Source organism: Ursus maritimus, unplaced genomic scaffold (assembly GCF_017311325.1).
Source record: "Ursus maritimus isolate PB19 unplaced genomic scaffold, ASM1731132v1 scaffold_1, whole genome shotgun sequence".
NCBI lineage: Eukaryota > Metazoa > Chordata > Mammalia > Carnivora > Ursidae > Ursus > Ursus maritimus.
This window is the reverse complement of record NW_024423343.1, coordinates 62,233,617-62,250,606: the sequence shown is the minus strand read 5'-3', so window position 1 is coordinate 62,250,606 and position 16,990 is coordinate 62,233,617. Positions and strand designations below refer to the sequence as shown.

Genomic DNA, 16,990 nt, shown 5'->3' with positions numbered 1-16,990 from the left:
CCCTTTTATTTGTCTGAATTAACAAAAATATTTGGTTATTTTATATTTTAGAAGTAACTCCTCCAGAAAACCCTTTCTTCTCTGTTCTGTGGTAATAGTTGGGATATTTATTGAAGACTTAGAATCAATCCAATGCTGTATCTAAGGAGAATCCTGATTCCTATCATTCGTTCCTGTGCTAGGATGCAGTGTTTCCCGCATTCTGAACAAGCAGAGATCCGTGCTGCTTTGTTTTCACATGTGTAACAGCAAACTGACAATCCTACTCCTGGTTGATTTAAATTCCAAAGGTTGGAGACCAACCATTCGCCATCAGTCAGTATGATAGAAAACCAGCTTTCTGGGGCACTGGGTGGCTCAGTTGGTTAAGTGTCTGACTTCTGCTTAGGTCATGATTTCAGGGTTCTGTAGTGAGCCCCTGTGGAGCCCCGACTTGAATTTGTTTCTCTCTTCCCCCACTCGTGCTCACTCTCTCTCTCAAATAAATAAAATCTTTAAGAAAGAAGAAAGAAAGAAAGAAAGAAAGAAAGAAAGAAAGAAAGAAAGAAAGAAAGAAAGAAAAAGAAAAAAAAGGAGGGAGGGAGGGAGGGAGGGAGGGAGGGAGGAAGGAAGGAAGGAAGGAAGGAAGGAAGGAAGGAAGGAAGGAAGGAAGGAAAACTAGCTTTCCAAGGTTTTGTGGTGTGGGGGGTTTTTTATTTTTGTTTTGTTTGGTTTTGTTTTTAGAGAGTTACCCTTGAATTTTCAATTATGCAGATATTTCTCCTGCCAGGTGAAGGAGTGATTTGAGGGAAAATGTTGAGTAACTTATCTAACCATGAATTTATGTCCTGGGTCATGTGTTCATATCATAATGATCTACTTCCTTCTGGAGCTGCCTTCACTAAATTGTATTAATATTTGTCCTTTCCTTTTATTGGATTTGATTTTAACTGGTCCGTATGAAATAGGTTTTAACATTTGGATAGTGACTATGATTCATTTAATCTCCCCTCTCCATGTAAAAGAGTTTAATGTCAAAAATGCCTTTATCTCCCCTGATAAACTGGCACGTTTATTACTTTCATATTTTTTTTTAAAAAAGTACGTAAGCAACTCGACACGCTTCTCATTTTCGTGCTGGCTGCCAGGAAGCCAAATACAAATCCAAAAAAGACCTCCAGCTCTTAGTGACAATAACTCTTAACATTTACTTATCTGATTGTTATAACTTAGGTCTCTTTTTCCATTTCTTTTTTATTTGCCTTATGATTATATCTTCTGCTTTATGCCCCCAAAATCTTCGTTGGAAAGAGATAGTGTATAAGTAAATTCAACAATTAAAATATTCGGATTTTGGTATAATAATTTTTTTTAATTTTCAAACATATGAAAGGTTTCATTAAGGAAATACTAATTAGACATCTAAAAACAGGGTAAAACAAATGAACAAGGTGGAGTGCACTAGACATTAAGCAATCTTTAGTAAAAATAAAGGTTTTTCTCTAGCAAGGTAGGTTGATGAGGAAGATTGCAGGAACATTTTTGAGAGGCCATGAAATGGAGAACAGTTTTGGCAACTTTTTCACATCACCTTAAATATGCCATCATTATAACACTAAGTTATACTTAGATTGTCTGTACTTCTGACTTTGCTGTTAGCCATTGGCTTCTTGAGAATATGACCCATGATTTAGTCCTTCTTATATATAGTACAATATCTGATACATAGTAGGGCTTCGATAAATATTTTTGAATGCCAAGTGAGTTTCCATCTTTTCAGTGGCATTCCTGTGTAAAGACACTTTTCAAGGTGCTTTCCAATCCTATGATTTCAGTGAATGCACTTTAACTTATGTTGCCATAGATACCATTTCCTAAATATGGTGCTTGAGACAGCATCTTGACTCCAGTCATTTCATCTGCGAATGGGTCATTATCAGATTAAAAGAAGCCTACATCCAAGCATTTGGCTCAGTGTTGATGAAATGTATCAAAATCAACTCTCAAACCACCATTTTCAGAAACCAAGAAAAATTAATGTAATGTATTGAGGGTTTTTTTTTTACTTCACCAGCTTTTGCTAAAAATGGTTGTCCATCAAGTATAAAGAGAGAATTTGAAAAATTGTTTCAAACCAAATCATTACACCTGATTTTAGTTTTGAGAAGTCACACTTTCTAGAACAGTCTAAATGCTTCTTTGTGGTTTTATATTCCTTGTGTCTGGTGCTTGCTCTTGTCAAGCTGTGAAGAGATTGTAATCTCATTAAGAAACGAGGGGGAAAGTTTAAAGCAAATGTTAAAGGGCAATCTAATTACATTATGAAATATGAGATGTGTACAAGACCCACAGACTAAGGTTCTTAGTTTTAATAAAATTTCTGTTTCATTTCAATAAATGAATTCTATTGATGAATTTTATATATATATAGTTTATATACATATAAATGTATATTTATATATGTTTATATACATATAGATTTTTTGTATATAAGTCTATATACATATAGATTCTCTCTCTAGAACATAAGTTTCCCCAGAGCAGGGATTCTTATGTGTTTTGTGCACTGAGGTATTTCCAGGCACCTGGAATAGTGCCTGACATTTATCTATTCTCATTAGACATTTTTTGAATGAATATAAAAATATCATGCTGAGGGAATGATAACATTTCATTGTTAGCTCTATCTCAGTCTGGCTAATTTTTCCCAGATAGATAGACAGATATAGATACAGATGCATACAATATAGCTTTCAATACTCTACTGCAAAGATCAGGGCCTGAGGCTCTGATTAGGTCCTAAGGGCAATAGTGAAAACAAAGCCAGTTGGTATATATCGGTCCTAAATCAAAAAGGCCATCAATTAGGAAAATCACCCCATCTTGTTTGTCCTCCCTTTGAATGAATAAGGAAAATCATCGTAGACGTGGGTGACAGAAGAGAAAATGTGAACCTTAGATTTAAATGATTCACTTCCCCCAGACTATACTTAAAATTTAAAGGTCTAACTTACGCATAAAAAAAAACCTGGAATCTTATATTTGTGATGTTTTATCCACTTCACATATGCATTACTAAAATTGGACTATAGTTCTTAGAAAAAATAACAGTGCATCTGCTTTCTATGAAATCTCCCTAAAGGATATAAATGTTTTCATTTGCTACAACGTGCTACCTGAATCTCATGCCATAATACAACATGACAACCCTTAACCAGGGGTAATTCAGCATGACAGCATTTTTTTGGGGGGGACAGAATTTAAAGTATTTTAGATTAATTTGCCATATTAGCAAGTGTTGCATGGAATTTGTTACAGCTTTTTGAGTCTACGTGCATTCAGTATCACATGATCCTTGTACGTCCCTAACACCAAATACCAGCTCTTATAGAGTTATCATGAGAAGACACCATGGAGCAGCCAGCTGCAGTCTCCTCCTGGGATAGGACAGAGTGGGATTTCATAAATGCTCCCAGGGATGTCCCAACACATTTGGTGGCAGGAATCAAGAATCATTTTTCTCTCTGCAGCCGTAGGCAGTTGTATCACAAGACACAGCTGGATGGGAATTGGCTGTGGTCCGATAGCTCCAAACACATGGACGTGTTGACATAGCAGTTTGCACGCTAGTCCTCCCCACGATCTCTGACTTCATGTCAAGTGTGCAGCCCAGTGCCCAGCATGGGGCTTTAATGTGCGATGAACATGACTGTCAAGTTGGGAGAAGCCTCCAAAGTTACAAAGAATGAAAAATAATTCTCAGCCTTCTAGTGCAAGCCTAATGGAAAAGAGTGGATGTGTGGGAGGCACCCAGGAGCCAGCACCTCCCTGGGCTTCAAAGAGACTGCTGATCTCATTATGCGTGGATGTTTTTGTTTTAATCATGTTTTAAAATATAAAGAAATAGTTGAATTCATATCCATCGTCCACCATGGAAGCAATTTAGAGGTGGAGAGAATAGAGTAAACATCTTTGCATGGGCTGCTCCCACCATTCCATTTCTGTCCCTAGAGGTAGTGGCTGTTCATTGTTTCTTGTTTTATTCTGGGGTTAGGCCTAAACATTTAAACTTAATATAACCAAATGGTTTAATGATTCTTCTAAGGAGACTCATTCATAGTTGAAAACTCAATTATATCTGTCATAGCCCCATTATATTATATATCTCTAGCAAGTCCCTATTATAACTATTTTTTAATATTTTTTTATTATATTATGTTAGTCACCATACAGTACATCCCTGGTTTTTGATGTAAAGTTCGATGATTCATTAGTTGCGTATAACACCCAGTGCACCATGCAATACGTGCCCTCCTTACTACCCATCACCGGTCTATCCCATTCCCCCACCCCCTTCCCTCTGAAGCCCTCAGTTTGTTTCTCAGAGTCCATAGCCTATTATAACTATTTTATCAGCAACTCTTGAGATACATTACTGCAGTTCATCTACTCCAGGAAGAAGAACTCCTTCTTAATGTTTAAAAGCTTGTGATTGCCCGTAGGCAATTGCTCTGTCTTTATAATCCATGGATTGAAAGATAGGAATAACAAAAATCTGCAGTGAAGTCGACAACACTTTAAAATGCATTCACATTTTTCTCATCACCAGGGCGTATGTACACATTTGAAAAAAATAATAGTATCTACATGTACCAGACATAATTTATTTAGGCTGCAAATAATGATTGGTGTGCAGGTGGATTTTTGGATCAGATCCCATGAGGAAATTAATTCATCATTGCTGACCACGTCCACCCACTCCCTCCACACACACGCAGACACACAGACACACACCCCTGGTTGGGAACGAACAACATCAGACTATAGAACTTTCCATCAAGCAGGGAAGTTCATTTAAAGCAAATCCTTAAAAGACTGCAGTGAAGCAACACGGTTCTAAATGGGTCATCATTTAATTTTTAGATATTTATGTGTTTTGAAAAGCAAATAGGCTTTCTATTCCAAAATAGCTCAATTATGTTTTGATTGCAACATCAGATTTTCCAAGGATCTTGGATCTCAAATACTGTAATCATGTATACATAAGTTGATAATTGCTTTACAAAAATAAAAACTGTTGCTGTGGTGGTATAGTGTGGGCATGTGTGGTGTTTTATCATCCTCGAGAGCTCACGATGTACTTAGCTCTGTTGATTTCGGAACGTGCATTGTTTGATTCTGCCTGATTTCAGGTACTGCATCTTCCAGGTGAGGAAGAGAAGAAAATGCGCTGGCGCCTGCTCCCCTGGGCTGGCCTGGGGCTGGGGGGGGGTTGCTGCCGCTAGCCCATCTCTGAGCTTTAGCGGGTGGTTTTGCTCTGCGTAGTTGCTTCCTTCGCTTCCTGCACAAAGCCTTCAGAAATGAAAGAACGTGCAGTACGTCTATCCAAAACTCCCCAAGGAATACCTTTTTTTTAAAAAAAAAGTACACTCTGAGTGGCCTATTTACACCCTCATTCCATCACAAGTGTCACGATCCCGTGGAGCAGTGGGCAGTTCTAGGTATGTGTTTAGCCTGTGCAAGAGTTGTATTTTACTTTAATGGAGGCATATTTCACAGGTCCTTTTGTACTTATTACCATTCTTTTCCAGGGGAAATGTATTACAAGGAGTACACACACAGTTGCCCTGATTTGTGACTTTTCTCAAAATTTCTTTTTTATTTTTCATTGAAAGAGAAAAATGAGTGGATTGGTTTTTAGGAGCCGGACCAAGAAGGTTTTAATGGAAGGAACAGATGGATTGCTTAAGGTACCATATCTTTGGGGCTACTATTGCACTAAGTTTAATGAATATAGGCAGGACCAGGTAATTCTTAATGTAACCTTCAACTGTAAAATTGATCATTCCAGCTGTCTGTGCACTACAGAGCACATCTGTGTTTACTGCCTACAGTTTAAGTAACACCCAGCTAAACTTGCTAAGCTTAGTAGGTCCTACTTCTTGCCCCACACAAAGAAAGCAACACGTAGACCCAAAGGCAGTTTATCAGATAATTTTTAAACAGAAGTCTAGAAAGCTCTGCACGTATTGCCCAAGGTCATTGATTGTTATCTTTGGAGAAAAACAGTTTCTTTTCCTATATCTGTCCAGTGAAAATGTACAGCTTCTTCCTGAAAAGAAATCAGGCAAAAACAGTAACACAAGAAGAAAACAGGAGGGTGTAGCTCACCCACCCTGTTCTCAGTGACGGAGAGGGCTGCCTAAATATCAGAGAAGTTCAAGGCAAAGAATGGTAAGCAGCCCAGGTGATATTGCTGTCAAGGGCATGAGGTATAGGTGGCTTCCAGGACCTTTAGTGAGCAGGGCATTCTGGAAATCAAAACTTGAAAAAAAAATAGCATTAATTAAAGTACTAGAATAACAGGTATAAAACTTCATTCATGTAGCAGAATTGTAGCGAAAAGGGTAAGCTTTCTCCTAGGAACCTATTTCTTAAGTGTCTGACATTCAAATTTAGTCCTTCTATGAGATCATTAGTCTACAGACTTCACCTAATTTTGTTTTCCAAATAAAAGGACTTGTGTTTTTTCACATGAGTTCTGTTTCCCTGACATCTCCAACCTGACTTCTTTTACAAGTTAGCGTGGAGAACACTTTCACAGAGGCAGGTTTAACTCCCCCTCCCTTTGGAACTTCTACTGAGGAACATGTGCCCAGTTTGGAAGTTAAAAGATGTGCATTTTCTTTGTACATCTAAGGACCCATCAAAGCTAGGGCAAGAGAAGAGCTTTATGTTTCAGAAGAAAAGATGCCCTGCTCCCACATGGACCTATTGCTAGCCATGCCCACAACTTTAGCAAGTCTCGCGGATCTAAGAATACAGACATCTCCATTCAGGATGATCCATGAAGAACAAAGGTGACCTCTCTGTAAGTCCCCACCCTCCACCTCCCACCCTCTGCGGAAGCTGCTGCAGGTGTTCTGCATGAGTCTGTCTGGTCCGTATGGGTGCTGGCATCTGCACTAAATGTGCCTGCGTATGGCGGGGAACCTCTTAAATCAGGAGGGGGATCGCTTTCCACCTACATGTCAAGTCAAGATTCTACCCTTTGAATTAACAGGTGCTGTTGCTGCTTTGATTGGCTATAGGGCATGCACTTTAGACGGTTTTGTTTTGCTGTTTTGTTGTTGTTGTTTTTTTAATGGTGGTGATATATTTGTACAGACACTGGCCTATTCTCTCACACATTATCTCTAGTGGCAGATGCCATATCCATTCCTAAAAAGACTGATCTAGAATAAAATGCCAATAGAAAAAGAAAAAAAAAGAAAAAGAAAAAGAGCAAAGCAACTGCCCACAGATGGGTCATCCTCAATTCTCACTGGAACTAACTGGCTGCAGACAGTCATGTTCAAGTCAGTCATGTTCAAAATCAGCAGTCATGTTCAAATTCCATGAGCTTACATGGCGTGATTTACTAGAACAGTATTTGCAAGGTATGTGGTGCACGACCTGAAAAATCCAGCAAGGCAGTAGTTGACTCAGTCAGTATGCAAGCTTTGCAGAATTTCTTTGCACGTATACTTTGGAATGGTCTTAATTTTCAGAATCATTTTCTTTGGCATCTATAAAGGCAGAGATAAAACTGTAGATAAAAAGTTTGACAGCGAAACATAAACAAGGACCTATTCCATCGTTCTGTGTTTACTTGTTATAAAGTAAATTCATGTTGTACCAAAATCATTTGTGAAGCAACTCACTTATACAGGCTAAACTTTTATAAGTAAATATACATTAGGACATTTGTATTCCTGAAAATTATCATGAAGTTATATCGAACTTGTAAAGAGCTCATAGTGTACCAGATATTTGGAATTTCTTACTTAATAAGACTTTGAAAACAACTTGGATTTTCTTCATTCTTCTTTAAATCCCCAGGACCTAGCATGTGAATTACTCTTAAAAGGAAAGTAAAAATATTGTTGAACTGTTAAAAGACTGGCTCCCATGTATTTCAGCTTAAAATCAGGAAAAGATGGGCCATGTGATTTGGGGCTCCATGCTAAATTCCTTTATCCTCACGGTATACCCTCTTTGACTAACAGAAACATTAACTGCATTCATATTTTTAAGTCAGAACAAGTAGAGCTATTCCTCCTAATTTTCGGTATTCTGAACACCTCGTTCAAGAGAAAAATGCATTTGATCACACACCAACGAAGGCCTGTGCATACACGCACGTAAGCACACTGTTAGGATCTCTCCTCTGTACTCCAGTGTCTCCATTACTATACTTGTTATCTGACTTTTATCTCTCTCAACAAGGATATGAGTTCTTTTGTATTTCCAGCTCCTAGTAGAATACCATAATAATAGAAAATACTCAAACTAGTTTTGTTGAATGAAACAGTGGATATTACAGGAAAGGAATTAAGAAGCTGATTCTAGAATCCACAGTATGGCCGTAGCTATATTTTATCACTTCATCTAAGATCAAGATATTGAGAGAGACTGAGCTCCTACCAGGTACAAGGCTCCGTGCTTATGTTGTGATGTATAAGACGGAGTTTGTGCCCAGTGATTTTATGTCATGAAAGAACACTTTTTGGAAAACCTCATTTCCTCTCCGCTTTGATGCCTGTTACAGAAACGTGACAGATGATGGGATGGAGATAGTCAGTACTGAGTCACTTTTTAATCACTGAATTTTAGAATCATCCACACTTTTCTTACTGAGTTTCAAAATTCTAGCCTCATGCACTAAAATCATGGCAAGTTCTCCTCCATTTGAAGTCTATTGTTTTTTCCTGAATCAGATGCCTAAGTGGTGTTTTGCAAAGTGTGTGGTGCGAAGATTTAGTGTAGGACCTAAGGGGCAAAGCTGAGAAGAGTTTCTGTATTATCTGTCTCTGCTTGTCAAATGTTGGGTCTCCCCATTGTCTTTTTCTGTGGAGTAAAGGGCTCAGAAGAAGAAAAATCTTCAATAGATGTGCAGCTCTATACAGAACGGTCCCCCTGCAACTTTCTAGCCCAGCCGATGGTGAAGTCTCTCACCCTGCTCTCCGAGTTTCCTAACGATGTTGGTATTTGCAAACAGAAACTGGCTTAGATCATCTTTCCTAGAAATTAACTTAAAAAAAAAAAAAGCTGGAATGATGTTAATTGAAATTCTTGGTGTGGCTTGGTTAATACACTTAAATCTTCTCCCACCTTATGGCATATATACATCCTGAGCTGCCTCCAGAAATACTTAGTGACTTCATTAACCAAAGACATGCTGCAGTTTTTGTCATTCTGCTTCATTAGTATGAATGACCATGTTCACATCTGAAGAAATGGACATACTTTTGAACAAAATCATTTTTATTGGTTTTTTTTTTTTTCCCGAGTATTTTATCCCAGATGTTGTTGGAGTATCGTCAGTGCTTGCTCTTTTGATCACCCTGTCACTTAGGCTCTGGTGGTCTTATCGGTGAGTCGTATCTCATAGGACTCGTTCTGTTTCTAGGGGAGCTCAATTGCCTCTTTCAGAAAGGCAACAATAAAGACCACTGACAACGCAGCAGGGCTAGAAATCCTGCGATTAGAATAATACTCTGTGTAGAATAGGGAAGACCTAGCCAGCAGAAGTTGCAGCGGTCAAAGCTGGCCCCGGCACTCGTGGACCTCTGCGGCCGTCCCTGCCCCGGTGCTGCCTCAGCATGGGCTTAGGCCTCCGTGACTGCATCACAGCTCAACCTCTCCCTCCCTTTCTTCCTTCCCCTCTCACCGTGGTGTGGGTGTCACTCCCCGAGAACATGCCCTGATAAATGTCCTTCGTGGGTATCTCAGAGTCTCAAGGTCTGTTTCCTAGGAATCCAGCCTGTGATAAGAGAAATGGAAAAGTAAGTCCGTGATCATTGAAACTTAACAGAGTGAAAACCCTGTTCTGTCTCCTAAGTTCGTTCACTAATTAGATCAACTGTTACCTCCACCGGGTTTCCTAATGACTCACAGAACTTAACCTGGTAAGTTAATAAATAGGCAACACAACAGCGCTGTTTTGTTCTTTTTTTGCTTTTTTAAGATTTTATTCATTTATTTGAGAGAGAGAGAGGGAAAGAGACAGAGCCAGAGCATAAGCAGGGAGGAGGAGGCAGAGGGAGAGAGAGAAGCAGACTCTCCGCCGAGCGAGGAGCCCAATATTGGGCTTGATCCCAGGACCCCAAGATCACCACCTGAGCTGAGGGCAGATGCCCAACCGACAGAGTCACCCATGCGCCCCATTTTCTGTTTTGTTCTGTCAGTCTTTATTCAAGTCCTTGGTTGCAGACAGACCACACACAAACCAGGACCAAGTGTGGCCAGATTTGGACATTAGAGATTCACAGTGCAAATGCCTCCATTGTCACAAAGAGGGCTGCAGCAAAACCGGGGAGATAAAATCCCCTGTCCAAACATTATCACTACCTTATCTGTCCTATTCTGTCACTAAAATACTTCATAGCTAACTCTAATAGAGTTTGTGTGTGGAGACACACAAAACGAATGTGATTCCTTAGACAAGAAGGGCATGGGCAGAATCTTTTTTTTTTTTTTTTTTTTTTTTTACAATTTTTTTTTTTTTTTTAAGAAGGCTCCACACCCAGTGTGGGGTTTGAACTCATGACTTGTCTACAGGGCAAGAGACCAAAAATTATATGTTCTAACAATTGAGCCAGCCAGGCACCCCCAGAATTCTTTTTTGCCACATGAAGCTAAAAAGAGGGGAAGATATTAATGAGATATAATAGAATAATGCCCTAAAGTAGCTGTTATTTTTAGGCCTGGTAAAATTGTAACTTAGATTAAGAGGTGGGTGACAAATTTTTAGTCTAAGCTATTTCCCCAGAAAAACAGAACAATTTATATAGTCAATTTTCAATTATCTGCCCAAGGAGAAATAGCAATAATGGCAATTATCCAAAAGAGTAGATAATGAACAAATTCATTTCTATTTGACTTTGAAATATTGTTTTGTTTTCCAAAATGAACTTTTGGATGTGGATGCATTTTAAATTCTGTAAAGTTGCTATGCCTCAAACTTAAATACTAAAATTATACTTTAGAAATCAAATGGAAAAAAAGTGGCTTATCTTCTTCATCTTGTCTTATACAGTATATTTCCTTTTCCTATATTATTGCTGAAAACAGATATTATCTCTTACGGTAATGTTAGGTTCATCCTAAAGTCAAGAAAATTTGCATCTATATGTTTCCTAGTTTATATTTTCCTAGCACTGATGATAATTTAATATTCTGGTTGAAAGGATACCTTCCCTCCCTTCCATTGCTTAGCTAAAGTTAATTATATTTAAATTTTGTGTGTGTGTCAAAAAAAAACACAACTGAACAGAATGGGTGGTCAGATAAGGAGTTATGTCCAAGTTAGATTTGAGATGTATAAATGCAAATATCTACCCGTGGGAAATTGGAGTTGGCCACACATACATTTCCCAACCTATTTTGGCCCTGGTTTGGTTATTTTTCATTCAGTGAGTGCTAAATTGTACCCAGAGTTACCTGGCATAAGATCTGACTCATGCTAGCAGTCAGTAACCACTCATTTCCTTTATTCCTTGCTTCCTCTTCTTCATTCAGTAATGTTTTACAAGATGCTTCTTACTCACACTTCATCCACTCTAGTAAATGTTTATGTTGTATTCCATTCCTTTTCTGTATAGAAAATATTCATTTTGTAAAAATGAGGAATTTTTCTTAAGATGCTGAAGTAAATCTTCCAGGTGTTATTTTCCGAATGTCAATATCCAATATGTGTTTTAATTCCTAAAAGCTACCTCCATGGAATTTGATTTATCGCTATTTTTTTAGATTTTTTTATGTAATATCTACCCCCAACGTGGGTCTCAGACTCACGACCGCAAGATCAAAAGTCACATGCTCTACTGACTGAGCCAGCCAGGCACCCCCTGAATTATCACTATTCATCTATTAATAGCCATCGCATTATAAAGGGTAAGTGTGAGGGTTTAGGCACACTAAAACTTGACCACACACTCTCCTGACTTACTCTCAATCATGTGGCACACTCCCATTCTAGAACAGTACACTTTTACATGAGGCAGAGTATTTTATCAAGCATTGCAGTGCTTTTGATTGCTTACTTTAGGTCTCCTTTGCTTTGGTGTTTGACTTGATAAGTATTTGATGTTTGACCAAAGTTGACTTTTTCTCCCTTCAAAGATCTGAATAGTATCTTCAGTTGAACACTGGCAAGGCACTGGAGAGGTGGGTTTAACAAATGGTTAAGCTGGGTACACCTAGTGTCAAGCACTGGCTCTGCTACCTCCCAGGGTGATATTAGACCAGAGACCATCTGTCAAGGTCATGGCTTTCTTATTATTAAAGTAAACATAATAATATAAAATGAAGAGGATTGTGGTGATGCTTACAGATAATGTAGGCAAGTTGGTATACATTAGGCATTCAATAGATGTTGGTGTGCGTTACAAATACTAACAAACATTTACTGAGCGCCTACCTTGTGCAAATACCATTCTAGGCATTTTCTCTGTATCAATTCATTTACATCTCAGTACAACTCTATGATTCAGGTCGTGTTATCACTATTTTATACATGTACCCTAGAGAGCTTAAGGCACGGTAACAGCTGAGTCAGTATTTCAACCCATCCCCTTACACTTAGCCATCGCACAACACTGCCTCTCGTATCAAGAGCAGCCTTTAGCAGAAACTGGAGCCAGCAAGTAGATTCAGGGGGACCACTCATGCCTCTGCCCACACCCCTGGCACTGCCATTCTTCACATCCAGCCACACCGCTTAAACACCACCCCAAACACATACCTGCCGCCAGAGTGTTATTTCCCAAGAGGGCCCACCCTATCTTAGTCACCCAGCTTTACCCAGCATTCATTCCATAACATGAATGGTACGAACAGAAAATTATGCCTCTTGGTATGAAGTTGTATGCAAATGCAGCTTGAGACCCAAGGCTCAGATAGCTGAAGGCTGCTTCTGGTTGCCCTCCAGTCTGTCATTTCCACAGATCTGCTCAGATTCGGCCAGTCTCAGGGTAGTCACAAACGGAAGTCAAAGGCTGTGGGTAAAAGGGAAGGTACTCGTGCTCAGAAGCCCCAGCTCTGCCACTAAATAGCTGAGTCCTTGTCCCCGGCGGCCCTTTGCTTCAGCCCCCAGAACCCCTTCTCATCATTTGGAAATTGAAGATGTCGCATTAGATCTTAGGTACAAGCCAGGCACCCATGAGCTAGCCCTGACCTTCCAGGAGACTTTGGCTTTAGCCTTGTTCGACCTGCACAAAGTTTTTGTTTAATTTAATTCTACAGTACAAAACAAGAGATTTTTACATGCAAATCCTTATTTTCTGTCTTCCTTTGAAAATCTGAAGTTGTGGCATTATTAGATCTGTTTTTCTTTGTGGCATCAATGAAAACTGTCAGCCGGATGGGAGTGCTGGCTCCCCTCTAAGCTGGGACGTGTGCTTACCAGGTCATCACAGCCCTACCACCACCCCCTGTTGTCTCACACCCGGCCTGCCCTCATCGACGCCACTCGCCTGGTCTTGTAGTAGGCACGTGAGTTTGCAATCCTAGGACCAGCTCTGACCTCCCTTTGTTCATTTGTTCATTATTCTTCTCACTTGATCAACCTGTATTCACTGCTTACTCCTATGCCATTTTGTATATTGTACTTATAGCCTGAATACGAGTCTTTTGTTTTTTAAGGAGCAGAATTCAGAGGCTGATTAGTCTCCATTGTTTCTAAAGTTTTCTCTCTTCTGGCTTTCTACACAGGATCCTGCAGTTTGCTAAGCAGCAGCTTCTCCTGGCATAAGCCACCACTCAGACAAACGGAGACCATGCCTTGCGCCCGGCACCTGCGGTGAGAAGGAGTCCACGGCAAGCTTGGCCCAACAGGTAAGAAAAGGCACTGCTCAGTTACTCAGTCTGTCACTGGGGGAAAATAACGGCGATTCTATAAAAGCAGAAATCGACATCTAAGGACTAACGAGGAAAGAGAAAAGTTTAGTTTCTTTCATTACTGTTTACGTGCTATATAACACGTAAATACCCTTGCCATGAGCCATGAAATAACCCTTGTTCCTGAATGATCCAGGAGAAAAAAATGCAAGCTAAAAAAAGAATGGCCTTTTTAAAAAATTCATATTTACAAGTGCCTGCAAAACCTTTTTCTGATTTTAGTGGTGGCCTCTTTAAAGATGAAACATCGGGGAACTAAATATATGCCTTAGGTGACCTGAGACAATGCCTATTTAAAAATCCATTTCGCCAAGGCTATAGCTAATTGATTCTTGAAACTTCTTTGCTGAAATAACCTTGTCCCACAGGCAATTGTGCTTCAATTATTTCTTATTTCACTTGAAAATAATAGTCTTTTTATATAGAAAATGATGGAATAGTTATAAAAAGTGTCCAAAATAACAAGTAATTGTTAAAATATTTTTATTTAAAGTGATAAAACTCAAGACAAATACTCAGAATATTCCTTCATACGCTAACTTTTTGCCCTAAATAGAGTGCTATTAAGTTTATAGAAATGAATGCAGCCTTCCTGAAGTGTGTCTCAGGAAGAGAAGCCCCACGCTGGCAGCAGGGGACTCAAATCATACTGTTATCTCTTCCACCGTCACCTCTGTGATCTGGGCCACTAACTACAGTTTCCTTGCCCATGAAATGGGCAGTTATTTTAGGCTGCCTTCCAAATACCAGGCTGTCTGACAATGAGGTACTGTGAGTGGGGGTAGCTTTGAGCTAATTCCCTGCAAATTCATTTGACTAAAGCAAATTCAACAAAATGCCGTTCACCGAACTCCTTTCTTCTTTTCATTATTTACAAGGTTTACAGCAATTTGCACTGGGTATGTTGGGTTTTGCCACCTTTGGAGATTTCTATGAGGTTTCAATTGATAGTTTTCCACTTTGCTTCATAACAGCATTTGAGGGAATGCCCAGTGTCTTGGCCTTTGCCCCAGCTGTTATGTAGGGAGAGGACCCTCTGGTAAGGAGTAATTGAGAGGCATCAGAGCATAGCCAGAGGACATCAGAGCATAGCCAAAAGGACATTGACTCAGAGACAGGACACTAACACCATAAGCGTTCTCCAAACTCAAGACAAATATATTCAGTATTTAACTATATTAGGCAGATTGACCGTTTGGGGGAACTAGCCTGGAATTAGCCTCCTGATGTGGTCCTTCCTCCTAAGGCTCTTATAGTTCAATGGAAGAAAAAGATTAGAACGACAGCAGGAAATAAATAATATAATTACATATTGTGATTAGCACTATGGAAAATAAAAGGGGTGCTTAGACAGCAAAGAACTAGAACCAGCTTCATAAAGGTAGTCAGGGCAGGTATGAGAGGCGAGAGGGCTATTCCCAGTCCCTCCCCTTTCCAGGCATGTGATTGGATTGCGCTGCCTCCTTCACCCTGAGATTCCATGAGGCCATGGGTCTTGGTCTGGCCAATCAGTTGTGTGTAGCAATGATGCATGTCTCTTCCAAGCTGGAGCATCGAACTGATGTTACTCCAGCTCCCTGTCCCTATGGCATTTTGCCAGGGGATGTGGTCCAAGATGTGGTTGCTCCCTTCGCCTGGGACAGGTGTCACCTCAAAGAACAAGGACCCCTCAGCCAACCCACACTGGAGGTGCACAGCATGTAGCATGAGCAGACAACAAATTGTTATTGTCTTAAACCACTGAGATATGAAAGTTTTTTGTTAATGTAGCTTAACAGAGACAATCCTAACTATTACAAGAGGCACTCCTGAACAGGCAGAAAGGTGATTTATAGAAGCTTTAAGACAAGAGGCTTTGAGCTTGGTTGGTTCACAGAATTGAAAGAAGGTCAATATGGCTGGATTATAGTAAGTCGGAAAAAGTAGCAAATAATCTTTAGAGTTCCTTCTACTCTCTCAGCTTGTGCCTGTTCTGGCTCTGAGGCTGTTCTGATATTTATATTCCTGGCAAGGCTTGGAGATAGATTAAGTAGCTGACTTTAAATGCTTTTGATTTGTTTACACAAATCAAACTCTCATATTTTATCTCTTGCCTCTGGATTATGATCGTTTTTTATCAAGAACTTTGCATGTGGGCTATTGATATGATAATGTAATCCTAATGCCTTCTCAGGAGCTGAGGGCCTCTATCCTTTCAGTCAATACGAAGATGCACTTGAGTATATAGGCCATTGAGAGCCTAGCCGAGACTCAGGATGGAAGCCCACAGCATTTCGCAATTGAATAACATGGAATATTGTGTGATTTTTAAGCTCTCAGCTTTTCATATCAATTTCTAATATTCTAGCAACAGAATCTAGGGAAAAGCCCAAACCTTCACGGGACTCACCATAGTTCCTTTAATGTATATGTATGAGAGATTGTCTTTTGCACTGAAGATCTTGTTTGAAAACAAAACAAAAAGCCCCTAGCAAAAAGCAAATTGCGTGAGATGCGGTTTATCTTCTTTGGAAAAAAAGAGGAGCTGAGTCAGCCCTCCTGGGACTTGACAAGTAAGGTATTTCTTTATCCTTGACATTGCTCAGATAGAGCCACAGATATTATAACTGCCTTTATTGAAGTTCGGCAGATTTAGAGGAAATACATCCAGCTGATATTACAGTCATTCTTGTACAGTTCTTAAAGTCTTAAGGATTTTTTATTGAGGTGAATGAAATACTACTTAAGAAAAAGAAAAGTAGGAGAAAGGAAGGGAAATGGATCTAAAATAAAAATGAGGTCCTTAATATAGTCCAGGCTCAGTGCTAAGTGTTTTCATATTTAGTATTATCTCCATACAGGAGGCAGCAGCCCAGAAAGGTTATGATCACGCAGCCAGTGCGTGGCAGACCAAGGAAGGGATGGCGATCTTCCCCCTCTAAAGACCCTTCTCCTTCCTCTCTCCTACTGAGGCTGGATTGTGTACTACTACCCTCCAAAGTAGCCCAGCCTTGCATTTCTGTGATCGCCAGAGCTGTCCTCTGAAAGATAAATACTAGATCATTCTTCGTTTATTACATATCTATGTTCG

General features: G+C 39.6%; 1 protein-coding gene across 2 annotated transcripts in view; it reads left to right on the top strand.

The window, feature by feature from the left end:
- Positions 1-16,990, top strand: part of B3GALT1 (beta-1,3-galactosyltransferase 1) — a 515,592-nt gene that overhangs the window by 465,194 nt on the left and 33,408 nt on the right. For both annotated transcript variants that reach the window (XM_040644261.1, XM_040644265.1), the window contains exon 3: positions 13,735-13,857. The gene's annotated coding sequence lies outside the window, so the exon portion shown is untranslated. The remainder of the gene's footprint in view (positions 1-13,734; positions 13,858-16,990) is intronic.